This window comes from Pomacea canaliculata, linkage group LG2 (genome assembly GCF_003073045.1).
Source record: "Pomacea canaliculata isolate SZHN2017 linkage group LG2, ASM307304v1, whole genome shotgun sequence".
NCBI classification, from domain to species: domain Eukaryota; kingdom Metazoa; phylum Mollusca; class Gastropoda; order Architaenioglossa; family Ampullariidae; genus Pomacea; species Pomacea canaliculata.
This window is the reverse complement of record NC_037591.1, coordinates 10419336-10433735: the sequence shown is the minus strand read 5'-3', so window position 1 is coordinate 10433735 and position 14400 is coordinate 10419336. Positions and strand designations below refer to the sequence as shown.

The 14400-nt window shown below is 44.8% G+C and overlaps 1 protein-coding gene and 1 long non-coding RNA gene across 2 annotated transcripts in view; both read left to right on the top strand.

Annotated features, from left to right (window-relative positions):
- Window positions 1-7948, top strand: part of LOC112556612 — a 148026-nt gene extending 140078 nt beyond the window's left edge. The window contains exon 6 of the long non-coding RNA XR_003097787.1: window positions 7884-7948. This is a non-coding gene — a long non-coding RNA (uncharacterized LOC112556612). The remainder of the gene's footprint in view (window positions 1-7883) is intronic.
- A 5035-nt stretch (window positions 7949-12983) lies between these two features.
- LOC112556610 (poly(rC)-binding protein 3-like) overlaps window positions 12984-14400 on the top strand; it is a 70257-nt gene continuing 68840 nt past the window's right edge. Inside the window, exon 1 of the mRNA XM_025225765.1 lies at window positions 12984-13571. The gene's annotated coding sequence lies outside the window, so the exon portion shown is untranslated. The remainder of the gene's footprint in view (window positions 13572-14400) is intronic.

The following is a 14400-nucleotide window of genomic DNA, read 5'->3' as shown; positions in this document are numbered from 1 at the left end:
CGCGCTTACCTGAGCGAGTTCCCACGTTGCCGCCACGTGCCACGAGTTGTTGATCGCACGGTATACTTACCTTTGCTTACAGACCCTATGAGGCCCTGCGCGTGCTTATGATTTACTCACACAATAATGGGACTGGGGCTGGCCTGAACTAGTTTATTTTATTCGTCCTTTATATCCTCATCTCGTTACTTCATTTTTCTTCTCTCCTTGCTTGATGTCTTTATACATTCTTGTTTTTCTTCCAGGAACAAGTCATAGTTTCTCTTTCTTCTCAATCCTTTTTTTTTTTTTTGTTCTCTCTCTCTCTGGTTGTGGGCTGCCTGCCCCTAGCACGCGAACAACCTACAGACATACAATCACGATCTCTCTGTCTCTGTGAAGGATGTTAGTGAAGGAGAAAATTTGACAGGTTCATAAACCAAAGGTGGAGAATTACAACTGGTTGATTTATTTCGGAAATTGGGGTTTTGGACGATGGGAGGGGAGGTAACAATTTCACCAGGAGTAGTCTGCCGACGATCAGCTTGACAAACAATTAGCGTCGTACAGAGACTGGGAATAACGCGCGCGCACACTCACATACACACGGTCCCTACAATAGTTTGACTAAACGATGGTGTGAAAGTGTACTTTCAGAAAAGGGAAAAACCGTTGATAACGGTCAAATTTGTGATTACCGTATACAATAAATCGCACGAGATATTTAACAAAGTGTTATAGACTAGACTGTGTGTGAGATGATTCTACCCAGCTGTGGGCTAAGTGTTCAGAGAATAACGGCCGCTAAGCTCTCCTTGATGTTCAGTAGTTTATGTGTACAAAATGTATTTTTGATTTACGATATTTTTAACCTCCATGCACTTTGTCTGCTTTCTTCCACAGGAGAGATTTGTAAGTGCTGACAAGCCACTTTTCTTACCAAGATTTTTTTCCAAACTCACTTCTTTTGTAACTCTCGGGTAATGACTGCGATAAATTTAATTACCAGCAGTTTGGCAGTTCAAAAAATTTTATTTATTTTTTTTTGGATTTTTTTTAAGGCACCGACCACCGTAATTGTAATAAAGATATAGGGGAAGGGGGAGTAACTGTGGTGCAGAGTGCTGGAGTTAAACTTCATTGGAATAATAAGTCTGTGTTCGTCGGTGTTGACGGGGGAAAAAAAGGTTGAGTGAGTTATTTCCGTATCACAGGTGTTTCCTTTGAGATTGTGAATGAAGTGGCGCCCACATTCCTTAATCTTTCCATCGTTTTTCGAGTGCGGTGTTTTTGCGGACGTCTGTGAAAGCTAAATTAGATTAAAAATATACTCACACACTTACACTGTGTGTAGAGAGAGAGAAAGGTAAGGAAGTGGAAAACCAGCTAAACTAGGCTCGGCATTTTTCTTTGTATTTGAATAACCATATATGACTGTTCAGTCTTGATCGTGAACACTTGGCTGATCAGTCCGCAGAAATATCCTCGGCCCTCGTTCACCTCCACTTCGGAGAAGCGGATGGACGAACGGCTAGAGCACCCTAGTCCTAGGCGGAAAGTCTTGCAGGTTCGATACCCGTGTACCGCAATTTACTTCACACCACCTCTCCCTACCTACCCAAGCTGACACAGGTGAACAGGGTACACAACTTTTAGAGGTTTGAAAAGAGAAGACAGAGGTGGGAAATTGGAGGTGATCTTCGCCATCCCACTCGCAATGACCCAGAGTTACAGAAATACTTTCTTGTTTAACCAACACGTACAAAAGATTATTTTGTCTGCCTTGGACATGACTGGATTTTTTTTCAGAAACTTGCGGGTAGGAGGGGTAAGAAACGGGATTCTTCGGGTACACAGACAATACCAGCTGTGGTGCGGCTATGTTGACTCGCATCATTTCGAGAATGACTTTGGGGTAGGTTGGGAGGGTGGAGGTTGGGGTAAGAGGAGGAAGCATGGATGGGGGGAAGTGGGGGAAGGTAAGTAGGGCTCTGCCTCAGCAAATCGGATTCGCGTGTGCCGTTTTCCATTTTTCTGCTTGAATGCACTCAAACCCCATGAACCTGATCAGCAACAGATGCCGGCATAGTTTGGCCCGGGCGCCATGCCAGCTTCTGCTGCTCTCCTCTCCCAGCATCGCGCGTTATCTCGCGAGGTCGTGACGTCACCGGCCTGCGTGCTGCCGACTCGCGAGAAGTCAGGTATGTGTCAGAGAGTCGGACAGATTGTTTGCTGCAGCAGTCAAACAGCACGGTGACTTATTAACGGGGTGGACACATTGTTTGCTGTAACAAACAGGAGAGGGACTTATTGACGGACCGAGCGGATTGTTTGTTGTAAGTAACGTCTAGCGGGAGGATGACTTAGTAACGGATTGTTTAAGTAGAGAGTTTGAGGAGAGTGACTTATTCACGGGACAGATTATTTGCTGGAACATCAAACAGGCGAGGTGGTCATAAATCGTTCTCAATAACAATCAGCAAACATAACTTCTCAAGCATATACATGTATACAAACGCAGGTGTGTGTCTGTGTGGGCGCGTGCATACATTCTTCCACTCTCGCAAATAACCCTTAACCTTGTACTTGTTAAGAGATTGTACTACGAACCAAAAACTTTTTTAAAAAAAAAGTTCTCTCTTCCTATTTGTTCTTGTACTTTTCTGTCACTCTTTTCTCCTAATATTTTCACTCTCTCACCCCACCCTTCTTATTCGCTCACTTTCACGAGCTTCACTCTCGGGACCACATACTCACTCCCCCATCCTCATTTCACACCTCTCTTTATTGCTCCGGCAATTATTAGTCATGGATAGCATGCAGACAGACTCTCTTTCACTCCATCTCATGGAATTATTTATCGATATGTCCGCGATTGATACTGAATGTTCCTGGCAGTAACCTGCACCAACCCTCGGAACTAACTGCACCATCTGAAGCCCCGCTAGCCCTCGGTTCAGAGATAAACACGCGCATTATCACTGTTTTTGGAAGAGGGTGGAACTTGTCAGCTATCGCGAGAATATTTTATGGAAAGGATGGTTAATGGTGTTATATATTAGTCTGTATTCCTCCCCCTACATTTATAGAAACCTGTTAATAGCATTTCTCTTTATCACACGATGATGCACAGAGATGATTTAGTCGATGATATTTACGATGCATTCAACGTGGAGGATGCTTTGTAGGAGGGTTGTATTCACTGATAAAAAATCATAGTGAATAGGTAAGAAGCGATCACAGGACCCCACAGGTATAATGCCTGCTAGCGATTCAAATCCTTTTTAACGTTTTGTATTATTTAGAACATCATCGTCGTCAAGCTTGATCCACCTTCTTATCGTGTGAAGACTCTCTTCACTCTGTCCTCGTGTAGTGCACGTGCACTTTACAGACTCACGGCGCTCACCTGCGTGCGGTGCAAAACGAAAATATCGCGAGCTTTGTTATTTATGGAGCGCCTTGAAGACATTACACTCTTTTAAAGGTCTGATCCCTTCACTTCCCTCGCTCACTCCTTCCTGTCTCGCCACAGCTTGAAGCGCGAGTTCGTCACTGGCATCGCGTCATCTTCGCCCCTCCATGTCTTTGTTCATCGCTTGTTCGTCTTCCTGATGTATGTGTGACGTGTGGTCGTTTGATGTATCTGTGACGTGTGGTCTTTTGATGTTATCTGTGACGTGTGCGTCTGATGTATGTTTTATCTTGGTCTCGATGTCGTGTGATGTGTGTGGCTGTACGTTCGTCTGTACCGATTGTCAGGTGTGCTGCGTTCGTTTCGAGTTCCTGTAGCTGATGTCTTTATGGCCTGTTGTGTCCTTCTTGCTCATCGATATGACGTCTTTATGACGGGTTGCGTCACTTGCTCATCAGTATGACGTCTTTATGAAGGTTGCGTCACTTGCTCATCAGTATGACGTCTTTATGACATGTTGATTCACTTCTTCATCTGTATGACGTCTTTATGGAGAGTTGAGTCACGTGCTCATCGCTTTTCTGATGTCTTGATTGTGTGCATCGTTTTTATTTTTCTTTTGATGGTTTTATGGCCGAGTTCTGTCATTTTCGTTCATCCGGGTTTTTCTTTTTAGATATACGTCGGTTGTTCGTCTGTCGGATGTCTTTAAGACGGTGTATCAGCACTTCTTGCGGGTGCGCGCAAAAGTGGCGGCTGGCGAGAGGGGTGGATAAACACCCGCCAAGTGGCGCGCAGCAGCAGATGCGTCTTCTCACCTTCTCTCATCCCTCCTCCCTCCGGCTGCTGTACCTGCGGAGCCATGCCGTACCTGCATCTCAGGTGCAACCAGTCTCGCAGGCACTTGAAATGCATGCAGCGCTATTTTTGTGCGCATTTATTTGTCGTTTGTTGTCTGGACTAAGGTTGTGTGTCGGCTGCAGCGTGTTCTTCAGTTCTAGAAGGTCTTTTTCATGTATACCGTCATATGCACCCTACGTATGTGAAATAAAACAAATTGTCTTTAATTAAGTGAAATATTTTTGGTCGAAGGTTAGCTTGAGCGTCGTCATTTTCATTGTCGTCTTCATCGCCATTAGGCTGCCAGACCTTCATCTGCTCAAGACAGGACCGGGTGGAAAATTCTCGGTCCCCCTACGCCCGGACCGGGCATGTTGACTTTTTTTTTGGCCATAATTAAACATTAATCTAACAAAGAACTTTTTAAGCCGAGCATTAGTGTTGGGGAAAGAATTATTTCTTAAACTAAATTAAATTTCTTTGCAGATTTTTTTTTCAAGCTATAAAATCGTGGCTCGGTGATGCTGTTAGGAGCTGTAGTTGACAAGTAACTTGAGACGAAAATAAAAAAAAAAAAAAACAACTGAAGTTAAAGAATATTAAGTTTAAACAGTTGTGAACACGGAAGCATTTACCCTGAAAATAAACCTATTGTCACAAGTGCATGGCATGCGCTGTGTAACGAACTCCAGTGACGTCACAATAGTATTGTAAACCACACGTGATGCGGTTTTGTTGTCTTCCTCACGTGGAGAGTCAGCAGATCTTGGCAGAGCCCCTTGCCGCTCCTTCCTCGATGACAGAATTTATTTCATTCTTTCTCTCCCTTCACCTCGCTAGTGTAAATTCTCTGTTCAACTCCCACACTCGTCTACTTGCCGCCAATTTCCGTGCAGGCTTCGTTGATTGCTTTCCTGTCCATCAGTTGGATTCTAACCCGCAAATGGCGATCGTCACCCTAAGCAGAACTCATCCCACGTAGGAACCGAGTCGACTCGGTCTTCCTTGAACTTTACACTTTCAACCCTGTTTTAAAAATAATAATAATAACAATAAAACGGCGCAGAAACGAAAGAGAATCACAGACTTTACAGCTGCCAGCTGCAGCCGTGAATTAAGATGTTCTCTGCTCGCAAACAGCTTTTGGCGACTTCTCAACCAGGCTTCCCGGGTGAGTCCTCCCTCCATCTCTCCCACCCCTACCCGGCTAATGCGGATTTCTGTGGTTGGCAGCGCGGTGCTTGTCGGACAGCGTCAAGGAGAGGGCAAGAGAGAGGTTGTGGAGGAGCGGGGGAGGATGATAAACAAGTTCTCCGAGGCGATGAAGATGATGTTATCGGCGCTGTTGTTGATGGTGGATCGCCGCAATGACGTCTTCATTGCCAACGGTTGCTTCCAGGTCCGTTAGTACTGGTTTCTGGTTCTAGGGCATCATTTCTATCAAGATCGTGGATATCCAGCCTTTTATTCTGGTCAGTAGAGCAGAACATCAGATGTCTTGCTCGTGCCACGTGACGTCATAGATGTGTCGTGGACGATAGTGGTCCTCCACTACTCACACCTTTCTTTCTCACCTCCTCCACCCGCTCCAACACACCCCTTCATCAAACAGCTGCGCTTTGATTGTGGTGGAAACATCAGCAACTTAGAACCAACAGCAGAGATTCAGCAATAAATCACTCGTCAGGTGCAAGCACATGAGCTAATTGCTGATGAGTAAAAGCTGACTATAAATAACTTTCAGTGTGAAATAAACCAAAAATTTTCTTCTTTTGAAGCTTCCTGAGTCGCTTCCACTCCTCTGACTGGCTCCATCCCTTCTTCCCTCGCTTACTGCAACTACCTCCGTCTCTCACCTTCCTCTTCTCACTGTCATCAAGTCTTCTTTCGAGCCTAACTAATGTGCATGTTTTTAACATCAAAAGACAGAAATTCCACATCGACACAACATCTGCTCTCTTCACCTAACGTCCATCTCGTAAACTCACCTTAGACTGTTTATATCTGTCGTTAAACTCCTTGGTGCGAGCCGATGACGAAAGAGGCGATCGAGTACCCAACGGGTGACGAGAGGGAGGGATGAAGATGCTCGTGCTTTTGTCACACGCGACACGAGGTTCTACCTCGAATTGCCCTCGCATCAATTACTCGCAGATTTAGCCAACAGGTCTGTGTATGGGGACTTCCAAGACTTGTAGATGAATCGTGATAATGGATGAGCTTTGGCTGGACCGGATGTGCTTAGAAAACTTTGTGTAGAAGACGTGTGAGAGTGAGCGAGCCCAGGTGTTGGAGGATGGGGCGTGGTGGGTTGGGGAGTCTCAGGAAAAGAGGTGAAGTGAGAAGATTGAATACGCTCCTCCAAAAGATGAAGACCTTGATGAAAAACAAGAATTACCGTGAATGATTCGTCTTCGGTCTGGTGCTGCTGATGAGCTAGGCCTCAGAGAGATCACGTGACCAAGAAACTCGGCGTTCCCCCAGCTTGTAATTTCTCACCGAGAGTCTGTGCATCGGTTTTAGTGTCTTGGCTCTCACACATCTACCCCACAAGTCACCCAGCCACCCCCTGCACTCAGAGTATACCTTTTCGTGTATTAATTAGCAGCGCCATCTCTTCCACTGTAGGGGGATATAGTGATGGTTCCACATCGCTGCTTCCTCGTATGATTCGCAGCAAAGTTCCCAAAGTCTGCGATGTTGGCTTCACACCTTTATAGTAAGCTCACCCTACCTGTAGTAGATGCGAACAACACTTTACCTCTACTTTGGGGGAAAATAAAATGTAAGTCTGCCAGCATCAGCTAGGGCGGAGGATAGCATCCAGCTAGAACACAGGATAACATCCAGCAGAATCACATTCTGCAGCCTTTAATGCAACAAAATTGTATTGTGCAGAGTTAAATTCAATACAAAATTGTATTGTGCAGCCTGTATAATTCACCAAATTGTATTCTGCAACGTGTTTAATTCAACCAAATTGTATTCTGTTGAGTTTAATTCAAGCAGGCACCACGTGATTAAGTTGATCAGAACTAAGCCTCTCAGGCCTTTCTGCTGCTGTCGGGTGGTAAATCCTGTTCGGTGAAAAAATTGAAAACAGAAGAGGAGGAACATGGAGATGCAATATCTTTTTTCAGAAAAAAATTTCTCGGAGAAAAGTGGAGTTTAGTCTTGGTTAAACAGTTCCCAGGCCTTTACATATCAGGCATTTAAAGATGCTAAGCAGCGAAGGTGAGGTGGTCTTAGTGTTTCACGCCACGTCAGCAAGTAAGGTTGTATCCCGACAAGCAGTGGGGCCTGTAAATAGATGCCATATGCCCGAGACGAGATCTGAACCCAGGGTAGTCACAACTAACCTCGGACCACCTTGTTATGAAGCAGAACTGGACTTTCAGGGAATATTTTGTATCGCCATTAGACAAGTTTAGCAAAAATGTACAGATGAATACTTCTAGGATTTGCTTCATTTGTGAAGAAAACAATGATAATTCGATATTTCGCTTTTGTACCAAGAGAAGAAATGATTTAATTTTTTTTCCTTTTGAGGGAGCAGAACATTTTGAATGTCAGAGAGAGAGAGAGAGAGTTTGCAAATTGTGTCATCAGGGATTGGAATTAAGTTTTTTTTTCAATTTTTCTGTTGCAGAAAGCTGTGGTTGGGATAATCCTTTCAACAGTCATTTTGTTCTGTGAGTATTAATTTATTTTTCCTTTCTTTATCATTTCTCTCTTCTCTTCCCCCTCTCTTTCTTGCTTCGTTCGCTGACCATTTCTCCTCTATCTTTTCTCTCAATCTTTCTCTGTGTCTCAGTATCTTCCTTTTTGTCATTCTTTCTCTTTTCTAATCTTCAGTCTGTCTCATTTTCTTTCAGGTTATCATTATCCGTGTCCGTCTCTCTCTCTCTTTGCGTGTTCATCTCGGTGAGACAAAGACATAAATGTCTACAAATCTTTCTCACCATTGAGCTGTTAACATACCCGAGTTACCCTAACATTTTCCACCTCGGGTCGCTGCTTACGCAACGCTAGCCGCGGGGTGGAGCCTCCCATCATTTGTATTTTTAAAAGTGCTTGGCGTTCAGGGCTGAACTTCCGGTGCCAGTGCTTATGGTCTTAGACGCCTTCCGGCAGACGGATTACGTGAGCCTGAGAGTAGACATGCGCAGCTTTTAAGTACAGGAAGCTGCGTCATGAGTGTATTTCTAGAGGATGCAGATTTATATTGATGTCATGCTTGTCATAGGGGTGTACATCATTACATTGTGGGGTCATCGAACTTTTTTTTCTTTTTTATTCCTTTTGCTGTCTCTCCCATCCTTCCTCCTCCAGTTCTAATGTCAGTATTGACGGTGTCTTTCTCACTGTAGAAATGGTAGGGCTTTTACATCTACAGTCTAACCTACAAACAATACTTAGTATGTGAGGTTTTTAAACTTTATATTTATTCGTATGTGTGTTTTTGTTCGTTAGTTTAGTAAGATCATCTAGGACTGGTCTAGCTTATTTTCATCAACAACAGAGGGAGTGAGTTGAGTATTTTATTTGATCAAACATAGAATGTAGAAAAACATTTATCATATTGTAGGCATACATTATTCCACCCCTACCAAAAAACAAAAAAAAAAAAGAAAGAAAATCCTGAACCAAACCATTACCATGCAGTTCTTTGAAAATGGCATACAAATGTAGTACTAATCATAGGCATTCAGACCTCGGTAAAACCCGAGGATCAAATCGTAGACACCACAGTCCCTAACAATATGTCTGCTTCGTGGAGGAACTGGCCAACATGCCTTCTTCCCTCAGGACCACGCCACTCCGCCCTCCGAGTGCATTTGCGGACTTCCGGACCATGAAAGCTCTTTGTAGTTCTTCCCAACGCGAGGTGAACGGTCTGTCTGTCCTTTGTGGCCAATCCTGCCAAACGTCGCGGGAGAAGCCAATTAAGCTATGGACTCTTTACAGGCTGGTGGGGCAGATGGGGCCGGATGAAAGGGTATCGAAAGTTTTGCTGGCCAAAGAAATACTTTTGTTAACGAAGCATTGGAAGTTAGCGACCTGGCGTGGATTTTATGGCAGAAATGGGATGCACAGAAGCTGTGGAACCATCGTCTTTTATGGACGAGAGATGGGTTCAGAAGGCCTTTCTCAGCGCTACAAAATCAGAGAGTGTGGCCATCTTGACTTGTTGCGGGCTCTGCGTGTTCCACCGCCATCAGTTTCCAGCATCCACTCACCTTTGATTTCATTGTAAGCAAGTCAAAGAAAACGGAGCTAAACGTTCACGTCTTGCATGCTGTTTTGGTGACTTTGATTTCGTAAATAATTTATTACTTTGGGAAGAGTCCTTCATTCGCATTCCTTAAAGCGATATTTATTGTAATCCCTGCTTTTTGTGGGTCTCCTTTTTAATTATTATTTTGTTGTTGTTTTAGTTTTGTTTTTCTTGTCTTTATTGTACTGGCTGTGTAGGAGTTGGGAGATTAGGAGTTTTTGCGCGTTGGAACCCTCGTCTATCCCTCGTGCACTTAACGTCGAGGTGTCATTTTACTCTGATTAACTCTAATTACCTGCTCTTCCTTTCGTGTGGCTTTTAAATATGTAAGCACTGCCGTGCAAAAACATTAATGTCATAACCGTGTCGTCTAACAATAAGAAAGAAAATACTTTCAAGCTTGCACTTTATTTATAGAAGGAAATCATTCTCTCTCCTGTTTATCTCGTAATGAACTAAACCTAGTTACACAATAAAATCCGTCCAAGCTAGAACAATCCAAACTGTTTCTGCATCATTAGACGCTTACTAAGAAGGGAGACCACTGTAATGTGCGTTGGCATCAAGGGAGGTAAGTGCTAATCGTCACGTCTGAGCACAAAAACACGTGCGGGGGTCAGGGACAGCGTCGGGGGGTCCAGGGGGAGGAGAAGCAGACACAAGGAGGGCTGCCGCTGCATGATGTCCTCGCCAGACTCCCACCCGGTGAGGAGACATTAAGTCCACCCAGGGTGCCTACTTACACTCATCAACTTACACTTCTGATAGGATGCTGACGGTCACGTGACTCTGCAGTCGTCACGCCGGCAGAGAGAGAGAGAGCCACGTCTGGGCATGCGCGGTGGCTGATATGCTCGGCGCAAATCGAATTCTTGATGTAGATAAACACATCATTGAAATTAAATTAGTTTTCTGAAGATTGCTGCATGAAAATAACAATTCGACTTTAATTTTATGTGCATGCAGATTAGCTATCGCGCATGAGCACACAACATTTTATTTAGGGACTTCTTAGTAGGAGAGAGAGAGAGGATGAATAGCTATCCACCCATAACATCAGTGGGGTAGACAGCTATTATTCGACTCTAACTATAACAACAACTCGAGCCTCCATCATAATCATTATTGCTATCATCGTGTTATCTTCTGACGGATACAGTGATGAGTATATCCATGTCGGACCTGCCAAAGTGTGATATACCTGAAGCTAAGGATATCGTGAAAAGAAATTAAGCACGTGCGTCGGTTAATAAGGTCTAACATTTTACATTCGCTCGTAAACCCATGGGAACTACGTTTCCAGGCTGAGAGAAAAAAAATTATCTTGAAATGGTTTCCTGTCTACATTTCACAACTTAAACGGCAGATGAAGTCATTTTGAACCTCGTGTCGTCTCAGACAAGATGGTAGGAGGGAGAGCGAGATTGCAAGCTTCCGGTGTGGCTTTGTCAGGCAAGGATACTGTGATATAATGACGATCGTTACCTGCAAGATATTGTTGTCTTAAGATAACAAGCGTGTTAAGTGCAGGTGGCGGTTGGGATTCCATCATTTCGAGCTCGTGCCAGGTGATGCGCGTGTTTTGAGCTTTTCAAATATTTGAGTGACGTCAGGTGATAGCGAGGTCCTAAAAGATTCAGGTGATATCAGGTAACTGTGGTGGGTCGGACACTAAGAAGAATCCAGAGCAGGGGACTGTTGTTACTGTATGACTTCGAGCAATGTCCGAAGAAATATTTATATGATATTTTATGAGCGATCACAGGTGACCAGCTTCTTTGGCTTCTGTTACATGGATTTTCTCTCTCTCCTTCCGTTTGTCTTTCTCTTCTCAGCAGAGAAATAAACGGCGACTTCTACCTTTTACTCAGAGAATCAGCAGTTATTATTAATCTGACACCACTTAGACTCTTGTTTTTAATGAGTCATTCCTCACTTTCTCCTCCAAACTCCGCCGGCTCACGCGCCAAGATTCGTCTTCTGACTCGCTCGTCCTTCTCTCTCTCTCGTGTCCTCCATGAACGGCGCGAGCCTCTTTGCGGGAAGTGTTGTCAGATGCTTTCGGCGAATAAAAGACGAAGTAGCGCATGCGTACTGCACGGCGGCGGCGAACGGCTTCCGCTCGATGAAAGAGCAACAACACGCGCTTCCGCCGCCGGAAGTCGGGGGCCAACTCGCGGTCATGTCACACACCCGGCGTAAAAAAAAAATATTTAAAAAAAAAAAATCATTGTGTATAGTACTGTCGCACTGATACGACTTCGAGCTGAAAGGTTTGTAAACCCCGCATTTCGTGTACACCTGACCTGACAGGTGAGTTTATGAATCTACACGGAGGGCATGTGAGGATTGGGGTGGGTAGGGTGGTTAAAGGCCTTTCTACTCTTCTGTCCCGACTAAATATTTAAGTAGGTCCTCAGAAAAAAAAAAAACCACTGCGGTGACTTTGCGGTCACGTGTTTCGGAATCCTCGGCGCCGTCTTTTTTATTTGTGCGAAGTTCACAGGTCAGAGGTCACAGCAGGGAAGCAGAGTGCTACTCTCTGTGCAGTGGGTAAAAACCAGAAGTTGACGGACTTTTTTCTCTCTCCCCTGACGAGTGGTTCCTGTTTGACATCACACTGCCGGGTATTTGGATTCTTTGCGTTAAGAACTCGGTGTCCAGAGTTGGTCGTTGTCGGTTTTCTCCATCTCCGCTCTAAAAGCTCGTGCTTTCTCCTGGGAGAGGAAGAGGATCTCTCCTCTTTGATCACTTCGTTGTTGGAGATAGTCGAGGATCATTTTATGGGCGTGCTACTCTGGAGGTCTGTGTCGCTATGGTGACACTGAGAGGCTGGAAGCTCTTTACCGCTCACATTGTCTGGGATAGGCTCACAAATTTAGATGGGAAAGCTTCTATCACACTTCTGTTTTCTCTCTCTCTCTCTCTGTATTACCGCCATATGTACAGATATGCCAAGCCTTCCACGCTCTCTCTCCCCATGTCTTTCTTTACCTTGTTTCCAAGTTTATTCCTTCACACACACACACTATTTCTTCTGTCATTTTACTTAAGCCCCTCCCCAACATTTCTCTCTTTTCCATGTCTTTCTTTCCCTTTTTCTTTCATAGTTTATTTTTCCTCTTCCTACCTCTCTTTCCCACTGCATATATTAAATTCTCTTTTTGTATCTCTTGCTAGTTTGTCCCTAGTATATTCCCGGCTCTTCTGTTCTTTTCTATCCTTCTTTCGGAGTGTACTGTTCTCCAGATTTGCCTTTACTCGCTACCCGCTTATTCGTTCCAGACCCCTTTCCCCATCCACCCCGTGTGGGTTCACACTGCAGCCCCTCACAGGCCGTTCTCTGCTTCTATTTACTACCTACACCACCACCACTACCACAACCAACATCAAGTAGTCGATGCCTGTGTGGTAGCATTGTGACTTCTCGACCCGTGTGCGAACACACATACACACATACAGACGGATACACACATTCGCGCGCGCACACACTCTTTCATACACACAAGCGATGGTGAAAACATAGACGCTTCCAAGCAGCTTAATGCAAGATTCTCTCCCTCCATCTTTCTCTCTCTCTGTGCGATGCGTATGCAGTCGGCTGCAGCAGCAGCAAGAGAGCAAGCGACCGTGCCGAGCGGAGGGGGAGGCATCGGGTGTTGAGGCGTTTGATGGCCCGCCCGCCAGTCTCGACAAAGCTCGGCGCCTGAGCAAGCGAGAGACACACACACGTGCAAAGCTCCTCCGATCGACAGAAGAGAAAGAGATAGAGGGCGAGAGTACACCCGCCCGTGCCATCTTCCTTCAAGCTGGGTGATCTCTCCTTCACTCCGCGTTCATTCCTCCCCCAAACCCCGTGTCTCCACCGTTAGCGGCTCCTCTTCACCTTCTCGGTACTTCTCCTCCTCAGTGCAGGACGAACGAAAAAAATAACAAACAAACAAAAAATACTGGACAAAGAGGCTAGCCGTGCCTCCGCGATCTTTGGATTAAAGGGCAGGTCAAAGAAGCGCGCTCGCTGCCTGTGTCCACACTGACCGTCAATTGTTTACTCTGGAGGTAAGCCTGCATTTCTTTAATCGTGTTTACTTATTACTTTTTGTTATTTTAACTCTCGGGAGTGTGGAGAGAACTTTTGAAGGTGAGGTGAAATCAGTAATTATCGCCAGCATAACCGTCTTCTTTTTTTATTTTTTTTCTTCGTTTTTCTTTTCGTTAGTGAGAAACATTGTTACGGAAAGCAGCAGCGTATTAATTGCTGCTTGCTGAGCACTACTTTTTTCCGGCGACTCACATGCGGATCTCGTGCTTGTTCCTTCGTTAGAGACGGATCACGAATTTGTGGGTGTGTTTTTGTTTGTTCGATTTTTTTGGTTGCTTTTTTTTCTGTCTGTCTGTCTGTCTTTGTAACGAAAGCTTTTTGGAAACGGTTCATCTCTCACAGCAGCCATCACTCGCTTCGTGATGTCAGGGGTCTCCTCGCTTTCTCCACATCATATCTTCTCTTTCATTTCTCGCTTCTGTCAATCGACGTGGGTGTCTAGATGTCTTCAGGGGGTCTTCACCGCTCAGTAGCTTGTGGGATGGTAGATGTGTATGAGGGAAGAGTGGGGGGACTATCAGTCTAGTCGTCACGTGACGTTTGTTACTGTTGATCGGTTTCTGTTAATGAAATCGCGGCGGTTCGTGTCTCGCTATTCACAACTGTTGACACAACTATGGAGCTAGTTGTGCTCACTACACTACCCCACTACAATCTCGTGTTGGAGGATGAAGACTTCTCACGATCAGTAGGTATTTTCTGACTTGCAGTTGCCATGTGTTTTCAGTTAATCTGTCGGGCAATGTTTGGTGTACGAGAGGTCAGAACTTTCCAAAGTTTTTGAGA